The following is a 12,768-nucleotide window of genomic DNA, read 5'->3' as shown; positions in this document are numbered from 1 at the left end:
GGAGCTATAGGATTACTTTTAAATAATTATTGTGGAAACAAGTATGATTTAAATCATTTATAGAAATCTTTCAAAGAAAAATAATATGAATTTTATGTATTTTACTGATAAAATGACCCTCACTTAATTAGAATAACAAGCTGAAGTATTGTGAACTGTATATTAAGAATAATTCTTTATAGGCTTTATGGACAGATACGTTTTGAGTGACTCTTGAAGGATCAGCACCACATCCTCTTTTCCCACTGTTTAAAGAATGTATCTTACAGAACAGGTGCGGATGAATTTTGAATAGCTTGAATGGTTTTGTCGTGGTGATTTTTTGAAATAACAGTAAAAAAGTAACCAGTAAATGTCTTTTATTTTTTTTAAGTGCAGCTTCTAAACACTTCAAAAAAATGTACACATAGAAGACAAGTCATTCTGAGGAAATATGCATAGTTTCATGACTATACAACACTATATGGATGATAGAAAATTAAAAAACTATCATACATCTGATGTCACTCTGTCCCTCTGTCACTGTGGGTAATGTGTGTGTGTGTGTGTGTGTGTTAAGTGAATTAGGTGTGAAACTATCAGGGAGCATTTAGTCTCCAGCGCCAACATTTTACAGAACTGCCACTTTCCTGGAGTCTCAGAATTACAATGTGTCAGGTTCTGAGAGATCTAAGATTCCAAAAAATTATTTAATTAGAATACCATGAAGTATTGTGAAATACTATATATTAAGACTTTATATATAGGCTTTATGAACCGATTAGAGGGACTCGTGAAGGACCAGCACCACCTCCTCTTGTCTGATGGTATGAGGAATATATCTTCCAGAATCCAGGATTAAGATTTAGGAGCTCATTTTTATTCCACCTCCTTTCCTGAAAGTCTGTCTTGCAGAATTGACTAAAAATTAATCTTCACATTAATTCCTAATTATTTTGCAATTCTTTTTGTCAGTTTTTCTTGACCTGTTTTTTTCTTCTTCTTTTCTGACCTCATGACCCAGTCAGCATTTTTTGTACAATGGCCAAGTCTTAACTTATCCATTTCTGTATTGCATTTGTGTTTGATATTTCTCATGGGTTTTTTATAATTTTCGACTTTGAGTTAAAACAGTTTGAGTTAAAACTCTTTTTTAGCGCATTTCATCTGTAAAAGAAAACATGCCTAATAATTCTGCACATGAATATAAGGAGTTTTTCTCTTCAAGCTTCCCTGGACTATTGTATAGCACTCATAAATGATTAAATAAAAATTAATGGTAGTTATTAAGATTGATATGGTTTGGAATTGGTAAAATGTGCTTGGAAAAAAATCACAATAAAACAATGTTTTAATGTTTAAGTTTGGAATATTAACTGACATGAATGAATGCTATATAAATATTGTTCATGTTAACATAATGTTTATGAATGAAATCTTATTGTAAAGTGTTACTCAAGTTATATATATATATATATATATATATATATATATATATATATATATATATATATATATATATATATATATATTGTTCTGTGAATGTGATTTTAAAGTCTAGATGATTCGGATTAACCCTTTAACTGCCATATCCTTTAAAACCTTACTGCCAGAGGGATAATGTGAATGCATGTGCCCACTGGGCACAGTTTACCTGATGCCACCGGGGTGGCGATGGCATTGGTGGCTTGAGCCCGCCATCGCTGCTTGCAGCTATATTTAGGGCTCAAGCCTGGAGGGCGAGAGCCCTATTGTTTTCCTTAGGATTATTAGGGCTCAAGCCTGGAGGGCGAGAGCCCTATTGTTTTCCTTAGGATTATTTTTTATTATTATTATTATTATTATTATTTTTTTCTAACGTTACGGGGGCTTTTGGGGTCCTTAACATGCTCGAAAACTCTTGAAAATTGGCACACAGATTGGAACCTGCGGCCATTAGGGTCGGGCAGAGACTGATACACGGGCGTGGCACAGGGGCTCTACAGCGCCCCCTGGAATACTGAGGGCCATATATCATACATACTTGCACGTAGACACATGAAACTCGGTACACATGTAGATCTCATTAAACCAAACAACTTTCGTACTGCATGTCATAGGCTCCGCCCAACAGGAAGTTGGCTATTTAGGGTTTATTATTCATATTTTTGGTCAAAGTTGTGGGGGCTTTTGGGGTCCCTAACATACTCAAAAACTCTTGAAAATTTGTGCACACTTTGGAATCTGTGCCCTTTAGGAGCCTGCAGAGGTTGGGACCCGGGCGTGGCACAGGGGCTCTACGGCGCCCCCTGGAACACAGTCATAAATGTTGATGTATAGCTCACACATACTTGCACATATTCATATGAAACTCAGTACACATATAGATCTCATTGTGCCGAACAATTTTCGTATTGCATGTCATTGGGCTCCGCCCAACAGGAAGTCAGCTATTTAGAGTTATGTAAAAAGCGCATGCTCTGGAATTTGATATACTTGTCATAGGTTTTTTACTCGTTTACCACCAAACTCGGTCAACATGATCTCAAGACATTGGGGATGAAAAATTGCCAGGGGATTTTTGATATCTCGAACGGTTTGCTCGTGGCGAGGCGTTGAAATTATGGCGAGAATTGAGAAACAGGAAGTGTCTAATACCATCCACATACATTTTCTGATTTCAATCAAACTTCATCAGATTATTCATTGTATGATGTCGATCACATATATGTGACTATTAGGAGTCAAAGTTATAGCGCCACCAACTGGCAGCAGGAAGTGTGTCATTTTCAAAATGCTTTGAATTCAGCATCTTATTTTTACTCGATTTGCTTCAAACTTCATCAGAATAATGTTAAAACACAGCCGATATGAATCTGCTGGGGGAAATTGGATATCTAAAAATATTGTTGCCGTGGCAACATGTCAAACTGGAATACTTCTCAGGTGATTTTGAGGCATATAACATGCTTAGAATTTCATCAAACTCAGAACACATATCAGTATTTATGATAACTAGACACTGGCAAAAGTTCATAAGAGGGCGTGGAAGAGGCACTCTATAGCGCCACCTTTTGTCAAAAGTGGGGGGGTTAGTTTTAGCTACAGACACCAAACTCGGTAAAAAAATTGTTCTTATCAAGACGGACAACTTTCTAATTCACAGTCATCAGCTACGATCAACAGGAAGTCAGCTATTTTGATTTGAATGTGGATTTTTTTTTACATTTAGTTGTGAATTAATGCATACTGCTCAGAGGAGAGTAACACTATACACACCAAACTTTGTCTACATGATGCCAAAACATTTTAAACAACTTAAATTGCCAATGGATTTTGGATAGCTTGAACGGTTTTGTCGTGGTGATTTTTTTTAATGACAGTAAAACTGGAATTATTAATTTTCCTGCATTTTTAAATTCCAAACACTTCAAAACCTTTTTTCATACAGACAAAAAGTCATTCTGAGTAAATATGGATAGTTTCACGACTTTACAACACTGTATGGATAATAGAAAATTAAAAAACTGTCAGACATCTCATATCACTCTGTCCCTCTGTTTGAGTGTGTGTGCTTAGACTTCCATTGTCTGAGAGAAATTGCGCCCCTACAGGTGCAATTACCGGAGATTTAGTTTCTCTTTTAAATCGGTTAAAATACAAATAAATACTTGGATTTAATTCACACTGACAAGCTAAACCAACATATATGATTATTACCGGGTCAGGGCTCATTAATAATTTATGTGTGGTCAGTGATACGTGTGAAACACGAGAGATGAATCACCGCTCTGAGCATGAGCATCTGGAATGATGAGCTCAGAAAAAACGAGTTTATTCTTGTTTTATAGCTATTAAAAATAAAGTATTGCAGCGATATCACACAATTCACCAATTAGAACACACCAAGAGCTAAATTCAGATGTTTTTGAACTGTTTGTGTGAAAATGAAATAGTTGCGGCTGCCTATCTGAAATCACGCCTCCGATCAGCGCGTACAGTGTCGAGCTCAAAACAAACGAATTTATTCTTGTTTAAGAGCTTTTTTAAATAAAATATTACCACAAATGCACACAATAAACCCATTGTAACACTACAATAGCTAAATGCAGGTGTTTGTGACCCGTTTAAGTGTGCAAGACTATTTGAAAGCGCGACTGGCACAATAACATATATCTCTCGAGCTGCAGGATTCTGGCTTTCGTCGCACGAACGAACACATAACGGACAAGATTATTTCAAAATAGCTTGGCGAATATAAACGAAAACAGCCACGTGAACATAAACCGTTGAGAAATATATCTGAAGTGGATCTACTGGATTTGAATATTAAGTGACCGCATATACCAGCTGCTTCTGTCTTCAATTTTAATCTATATAAAAAATGTAATTCATTCATCTTGGCTGCGTTTTTAATGTGTGTACGTATTTATTTATTTATTATTTTGCTCTAACAAGAATTAATCTATATTTAATTAAATCAATTACATTTTATTTTACATTTGATTTGTCCATTTCTGCATCTAAACGCCTAAAAACATAAAACATGCTCTATTATACTATTGTTAGCAATTTCTTTATCGTCCAATTTATCTGGTGTACACACTTTTATTTTCATAATAAACTTGTTTGTTAGATTATACACAGTTACAGTGGTCTATAATAAATATTAACAGGTTTTATTCAAGCTGTTTAGAATGATTGCAGTAGGCTAAAAAACATTGGAAAACAATAACTGTTGTACTTTTTTATATATTTTGTATAATTTCATAGTTTATGCATTATAGTTATAAAAACAAATAAATTTAGCCACTCACATAGAAATCTTAGGCCTTATCCTTTTCTTACAGTTTTAGGAATTTTAAAAAATCGTAAAAAACCTTATTTGTGCTGCAAATAATAATTTCAAACTCAAAAAGTAAATAGTCAGTTCATGCTTTATAAAGCCTTGTCCCAATATTAATAGTCAGTAGTAAGCAGTTTATAAATACAGCTATAAATAGCTTGTTTTTGGTTTATAAGCACATTTATTAAAAAGGAGAGTAAAGGATCAGTTATCTTCCTATGAAAAATAAACAAATAAAAATAAACAAACAACAACATAGATTGATACAGAACTCAGAAATTCTATTGTGGATTTATGATAAAATCAGCCTGTAAATGAATTCATACTCCTCCAAGAAGACACAAGTAGTTCACACCAAACTTTTTTTTTAACATGAATCCAATATACTGAAGATGTTAAATTGCGAATGGGTTTAGGATACCTTAAATGGTGTGGCCATAGCGATTTATTAAAGTAACATAAAAAAATACAATAGTTATTTTACTATATCTTTAACATTCTTCATTCCAACTCTTCATAATTTTTTATATACGTAGAAGTCATCATTTGAAGGAACCACAGTAAGTTTCAAAGCTTTATCATTTTCAAGAGCCAGCAAAAAATTAAAACTATCATAACTTATAAATGAAGCTTGCAATTCTTAGTACCAATAATGGCCACCTGATGGAGCTATAGGATTACTTTTAAATAATTATTGTAGAAACAAGTATGATTTAAATCATTTATAGAAATCTTTCAAAGAAAAATAATATGAATTTTATGTATTTTACTGATAAAATGACCCTCACTTAATTAGAATAACAAGCTGAAGTATTGTGAACTGTATATTAAGAATAATTCTTTATAGGCTTTATGGACAGATACGTTTTGAGTGACTCTTGAAGGTTCAGCACCACATCCTCTTTTACCACTGTTTAAAGAATTTATCTTACAGAACAGGTGCGAATGAATTTTGGATAGCTTGAATGGTTTTTGTCGTGGTGATTTTTTGAAATAACAGTAAAAAAGTAACCAGTAAATGTCTTTTATTTTTTTAAAGTGCAGCTTCTAAACACTTCAAAAAAATTTACACATAGAAGACAAGTCATTCTGAGGAAATATGCATAGTTTCATGACTATACAACACTATATGGATGATAGAAAATTAAAAAACTATCATACATCTGATGTCACTCAGTCCCACTGTCACTGTGGGTAATGTGTGTGTGTGTGTTAAGTGAATTAGGTGTGAAACTATCAGGGAGCATTTAGTCTCCAGTGCCAACATTTTACAGAACTGCCACTTTCCTGGAGTCTCAGAATTACAATGTGTCAGGTTCTGAGAGATCTAAGATTCCAAAAAATGATTTAATTAGAATACCATGAAGTATTGTGAAATACTATATATTAAGACTTTATATATAGGCTTTATGAACAGATTAGAGTGACTCGTGAAGGACCAGCACCACCTCCTCTTGTCTGATGGTTTGAGGAATATATCTTCCAGAATCCGGGATTAAGATTTAGGAGCTCATTTTTATTCCACCTCCTTTCCTGAAAGTCTGTCTTGCAGAATTGACTAAAAATTAATCTTCACATTAATTCCTAATTATTTTGCAATTCTTTTTGTCAGTTCTTCTTGACCTGTTTTTTTCTTCTTCTTTTCTGACCTCATGACCCAGTCAGCATTTTTTGTATAATGGTCAAGTCTTAACTTATCCATTTCTGTATTGCATTTGTGTTTGATATTTCTCATGGGTATTTCATAATTTTCGACTTTACAGTTTGAGTTAAAACTCTTTTTTAGCGCATTCCATCTGTAAAAGAAAACATGCCTAATAATTCTACACACATGAATATAAAGTGTTTTTCTCTTCCAGCTTTCCTGGACTATTGTATAGCACTCATAAATGATTAAATAAAAATAATGGTAGTTATTAAGATTGATATGGTTTGGAATTGGTAAAATGTTCTTGGAAAAAAATCACAATAAAACAATGTTTTAATGTTTAAGTTTGGAATATTAACTGACATGAATGAATGCTATATAAATATTGTTCATGTTAACATAATGTTTATAAATGGAATCTTATTGTAAAGTGTTACTAAAGTTATAAATATATATATATATATATATATATATATATATATATATATATATATATATATATATATATATATATATATATATATATATTGTTCTGTGAATGTAATTTTAAAGTCTAGATGATTCGGATTAACCCTTTAACTGCCATATCCTTTAAAACCTCACTGCCAGAGGGCTATTATGAATGCATGTGCCCGCTGGGCACAGTTTACCTGATGCCACCGGGGGTGGCGATGGCATTGGTGGCTTGAGCCCGCCATCGCTGCTTGCAGCTATATTTTTTTATTATTATTATTATTTTTTTTTTTTTTTTCTAACGTTACGGGGGCTTTTGGGGTCCTTAACATGCTCGAAAACTCTTGAAAATTGGCACACAGATTGGAACCTGCGGCCATTAGGGTCGGGCAGAGACTGATACACGGGCGTGGCACAGGGGCTCTACAGCGCCCCCTGGAATACTGAGGGCCATATATCATACATACTTGCACGTAGACACATGAAACTCGGTACACATGTAGATCTCATTAAACCAAACAACTTTCGTACTGCATGTCATAGGCTCCGCCCAACAGGAAGTTGGCTATTTAGGGTTTATTATTCATATTTTTGGTCAAAGTTGTGGGGGCTTTTGGGGTCCCTAACATACTCAAAAACTCTTGAAAATTTGCGCACACTTTGGAATCTGTGCCCTTTAGGAGCCTGCAGAGGTTGGGACCCGGGCGTGGCACAGGGGCTCTATGGCGCCCCCTGGAACACAGTCATAAATGTTGATGTATAGCTCACACATACTTGCACATATTCATATGAAACTCAGTACACATATAGATCTCATTGTGCCGAACAATTTTCGTATTGCATGTCATTGGGCTCCGCCCAACAGGAAGTCAGCTATTTAGAGTTATGTAAAAAGCGCATGCTCTGGAATTTGATATACTTGTCATAGGTTTTTTACTCGTTTACCACCAAACTCGGTCAACATGATCTCAAGACATTGGGGATGAAAAATTGCCAGGGGATTTTTGATATCTCGAACGGTTTGCTCGTGGCGAGGCGTTGAAATTATGGCGAGAATTGAGAAACAGGAAGTGTCTAATACCATCCACATACATTTCCTGATTTCAATCAAACTTCATCAGATTATTCATTGTATGATGTCGATCGCATATATGTGACTATTAGGAGTCAAAGTTATAGCGCCACCAACTGGCAGCAGGAAGTGTGTCATTTTCAAAATGCTTTGAATTCAGCATCTTATTTTTACTCGATTTGCTTCAAACTTCATCAGAAAAATGTTAAAACACAGCCGATATGAATCTGCTGGGGGAAATTGGATAGCTAAAAATATTGTTGCCGTGGCAACATGTCAAACTGGAATACTTCTCAAGTGATTTTGAGGCATATAACATGCTTAGAATTTCATCAAACTCAGAACACATATCAGTATTTATGATAACTAGACACTGGCAAAAGTTCATAAGAGGGCGTGGAAAAGGCACTCTATAGCGCCACCTTTTGTCAAAAGTGGGGGGGTTAGTTTTAGCTACAGACACCAAACTCGGTAAAAAAATTGTTCTTATCAAGACGGACAACTTTCTAATTCACAGTCATCAGCTACGATCAACAGGAAGTCAGCTATTTTGATTTGAATGTGGATTTTTTTTTACATTTAGTTGTGAATTAATGCATACTGCTCAGAGGAGAGTAACACTATACACACCAAACTTTGTCTACATGATGCCAAAACATTTTAAACAACTTCAATTGCCAATGGATTTTGGATAGCTTGAACGGTTTTGTCATGGTGATTTTTTTTAATGACATTAAAACTGGAATTATTAATTTTCCTGCATTTTTAAATTCCAAACACTTCAAAACCTTTTTTCATACAGACAAAAAGTCATTCTGAGTAAATATGGATAGTTTCACGACTTTACAACACTGTATGGATAATAGAAAATTAAAAAACTGTCAGACATCTCATATCACTCTGTCCCTCTGTTTGAGTATATGTGCTTCAGACTTCCATTGTCTGAGAGAAATTGCGCCCCTACAGGTGCAATTACCGGAGATTTAGTTTCTCTTTTAAATCGGTTAAAATACAAATAAATACTTGGATTTAATTCACACTGACAAGCTAAACCAACATATATGATTATTATCAGGTCAGGGCTCATTAATAATGGATGTGTGGTCAGTGATACGTGAGAAACACGAGAGATGAATCACCGCTCTGAGCATGAGCATCTGGAATGATGAGCTCAGAAAAAACGAGTTTATTCTTGTTTTATAGCTATTAAAAATAAAGTATTGCAGCGATATCACACAATTCACCAATTAGAACACACCAAGAGCTAAATTAAGATGTTTTTGAACTGTTTGTGTGAAAATGAAATATTTGAGGCTGCCTATATGAAATCACGCCTCCGATCAGCGCGTACAGTGTCGAGCTCAAAACAAACGAATTTATTCTTGTTTAAGAGCTTTTTTAAATAAAATATTACCACAAATGCACACAATAAACCCATTGTAACACTACAAGAGCTAAATGCAGGTGTTTGTGACCCGTTTAAGTGTGCAAGACTATTTGAAAGCGCGACTGGCAGAATAACATATATCTCTCGAGCTGCAGGATTCTGGCTTTCGTCGTACAAACGAACACATCACGGACAAGATTATTTCAAAATAGCTTGGCGAATATAAACGAAAACAGCCACGTGAACGTAAACCGTTGAGAAATATATCTGAAGTGGATCTACTGGATTTGAATATTAAGTGACCGCGTATACCAGCTGCTTCTGTCTTCAATTTTAATCTATATAAAAAATGTAATTCATTCATCTTGGCTGCGTTTTTAATGTGTGTACGTATTTATTTATTTATTATTTTGCTCTAACAAGAATTAATCTATATTTAATTAAATCAATTACATTTTATTTTACATTTGATTTGTCCATTTCTGCATCTAAACGCCTAAAAACATAAAACATGCTCTATTATACTATTGTTAGCAATTTCTTTATCGTCCAATTTATCTGGTGTACACACTTTTATTTTCATAATAAACTTGTTTGTTAGATTATACACAGTTACAGTGGTCTATAATAAATATTAACAGGTTTTATTCAAGCTGTTTAGAATGATTGCAGTAGGCTAAAAAACATTGGAAAACAATAACTGTTGTACTTTTTTATATATTTTGTATAATTTCATAGTTTATGCATTATAGTTATAAAAACAAATAAATTTAGCCACTCACATAGAAATCTTAGGCCTTATCCTTTTCTTACAGTTTTAGGAATTTTAAAAAATCGTAAAAAACCTTATTTGTGCTGCAAATAATAATTTCAAACTCAAAAAGTAAATAGTCAGTTCATGCTTTATAAAGCCTTGTCCCAATATTAATAGTCAGTAGTAAGCAGTTTATAAATACAGCTATAAATAGCTTGTTTTTGGTTTATAAGCACATTTATTAAAAAGGAGAGTAAAGGATCAGTTATCTTCCTATGAAAAATAAAAAAATAAAAATAAACAAACAACAACACAGATTGATACAGAACTCAGAAATTCTATTGTGGATTTATGATAAAATCAGCCTGTAAATGAATTCATACTCCTCCAAGAAGACACAAGTAGTTCACACCAAACTTTTTTTTTAACATGAATCCAATATACTGAAGATGTTAAATTGCGAATGGGTTTAGGATACCTTAAATGGTGTGGCCATAGCGATTTATTAAAGTAACATAAAAAAATACAATAGTTATTTTACTATATCTTTAAATTTTTTAATTCCAAACTCTTCATAATTTTTTATATACGTAGAAGTCATCATTTGAAGGAACCACAGTAAGTTTCAAAGCTTTATCATTTTCAAGAGCCAGCAAAAAATTAAAACTATCATAACTTATAAATGAAGCTTGCAATTCTTAGTACCAATAATGGCCACCTGATGGAGCTATAGGATCACTTTTAAATAATTATTGTAGAAACAAGTATGATTTAAATCATTTATAGAAATCTTTCAAAGAAAAATAATATGAATTTTATGTATTTTACTGATAAAATGACCCTCACTTAATTAGAATAACAAGCTGAAGTATTGTGAACTGTATATTAAGAATAATTCTTTATAGGCTTTATGGACAGATACGTTTTGAGTGACTCTTGAAGGTTCAGCACCACATCCTCTTTTACCACTGTTTAAAGAATTTATCTTACAGAACAGATGCGAATGAATTTTGGATAGCTTGAATGGTTTTGTCGTGGTGATTTTTTGAAATAACAGTAAAAAAGTAACCAGTAAATGTCTTTTATTTTTTTAAAGTGCAGCTTCTAAACACTTCAAAAAAATGTACACATAGAAGACAAGTCATTCTGAGGAAATATGCATAGTTTCATGACTATACAACACTATATGGATGATAGAAAATTAAAAAACTATCATAAATCTGATGTCACTCAGTCCCACTGTCACTGTGGGTAATGTGTGTGTGTGTGTGTGTGTGTGTTAAGTGAATTAGGTGTGAAACTATCAGGGAGCATTTAGTCTCCAGTGCCAACATTTTACAGAACTGCCACTTTCCTGGAGTCTCAGAATTACAATGTGTCAGGTTCTGAGAAATCTAAGATTCCAAAAAATGATTTAATTAGAATACCATGAAGTATTGTGAAATACTATATATTAAGACTTTATATATAGGCTTCATGAACAGATTAGAGTGACTCGTGAAGGACCAGCACCACCTCCTCTTGTCTGATGGTTTGAGGAATATATCTTCCAGAATCCGGGATTAAGATTTAGAAGCTCATTTTTATTCCACCTCCTTTCCTGAAAGTCTGTCTTGCAGAATTGACTAAAAATTAATCTTCACATTAATTCCTAATTATTTTGCAATTCTTTTTGTCAGTTCTTCTTGACCTGTTTTTTTCTTCTTCTTTTCTGACCTCATGACCCAGTCAGCATTTTTTGTATAATGGTCAAGTCTTAACTTATCCATTTCTGTATTGCATTTGTGTTTGATATTTCTCATGGGTATTTCATAATTTTCGACTTTACAGTTTGAGTTAAAACTCTTTTTTAGCGCATTCCATCTGCAAAAGAAAACATGCCTAATAATTCTACACACATGAATATAAAGTGTTTTTCTCTTCCAGCTTTCCTGGACTATTGTATAGCACTTATAAATGATTAAATAAAAATAATGGTAGTTATTAAGATTGATGTGGTTTGGAATTGGTAAAATGTTCTTGGAAAAAAATCACAATAAAACAATGTTTTAATGTTTAAGTTTGGAATATTAACTGACATGAATGAATGCTATATAAATATTGTTCATGTTAACGTAATGTTTATAAATGAAATCTTATTGTAAAGTGTTACTAAAGTTATAAATATATATATATATTTCATGAACAGATTAGAGTGACTCGTGAAGGACCTGATGCCACCGGGGTGGCGATGGCATTGGTGGCTTGAGCCCGCCATCGCTGCTTGCAGCTATATTTATTATTATTATTATTATTTTTATTTTTTATTAAACCTTCCGGGGGTTTTTGGGGGCCTTAACATGCTCAAAAACTCTTGAAAATTGGCACACACATTGGAATCTGCGGCCATCAGGACGCCGCAGAGGCTGGGACCCGGGCGTGGCACAGGGGCTCTACAGCGCCCCCTGGAACACAGTCAGAAATCTTGAACCATAGCTCACACACACTTGCATGTATTTATATGAAACTCAGTAGACTTATAGATCTCATTGAGCTGAACAACTTTCACACTTTATGTCATAGGCTCCGCCCAACAGGAAATCAGCTATTCAGGGCTGTTTAAAAAAAGCATGCTCTGGAATTTGAAATACTCCTCTGAGGTTTTCAACCC

General features: G+C 33.8%; 1 long non-coding RNA gene across 1 annotated transcript; it reads left to right on the top strand.

The window, feature by feature from the left end:
• Nucleotides 1–314: 314 nt before the first annotated feature.
• Nucleotides 315–12,111, top strand: LOC127953540 (uncharacterized). The gene is made up of 2 exons (XR_008153306.1): nt 315–567; nt 11,411–12,111. It is a non-coding gene; the product is annotated as an uncharacterized LOC127953540 (long non-coding RNA).
• The last annotated feature ends 657 nt before the right edge of the window (nt 12,112–12,768 follow it).

This window comes from Carassius gibelio, chromosome B3 (genome assembly GCF_023724105.1).
Source record: "Carassius gibelio isolate Cgi1373 ecotype wild population from Czech Republic chromosome B3, carGib1.2-hapl.c, whole genome shotgun sequence".
Lineage (NCBI taxonomy): Eukaryota > Metazoa > Chordata > Actinopteri > Cypriniformes > Cyprinidae > Carassius > Carassius gibelio.
This window is presented reverse-complemented; position numbering and strand designations above follow the sequence as displayed.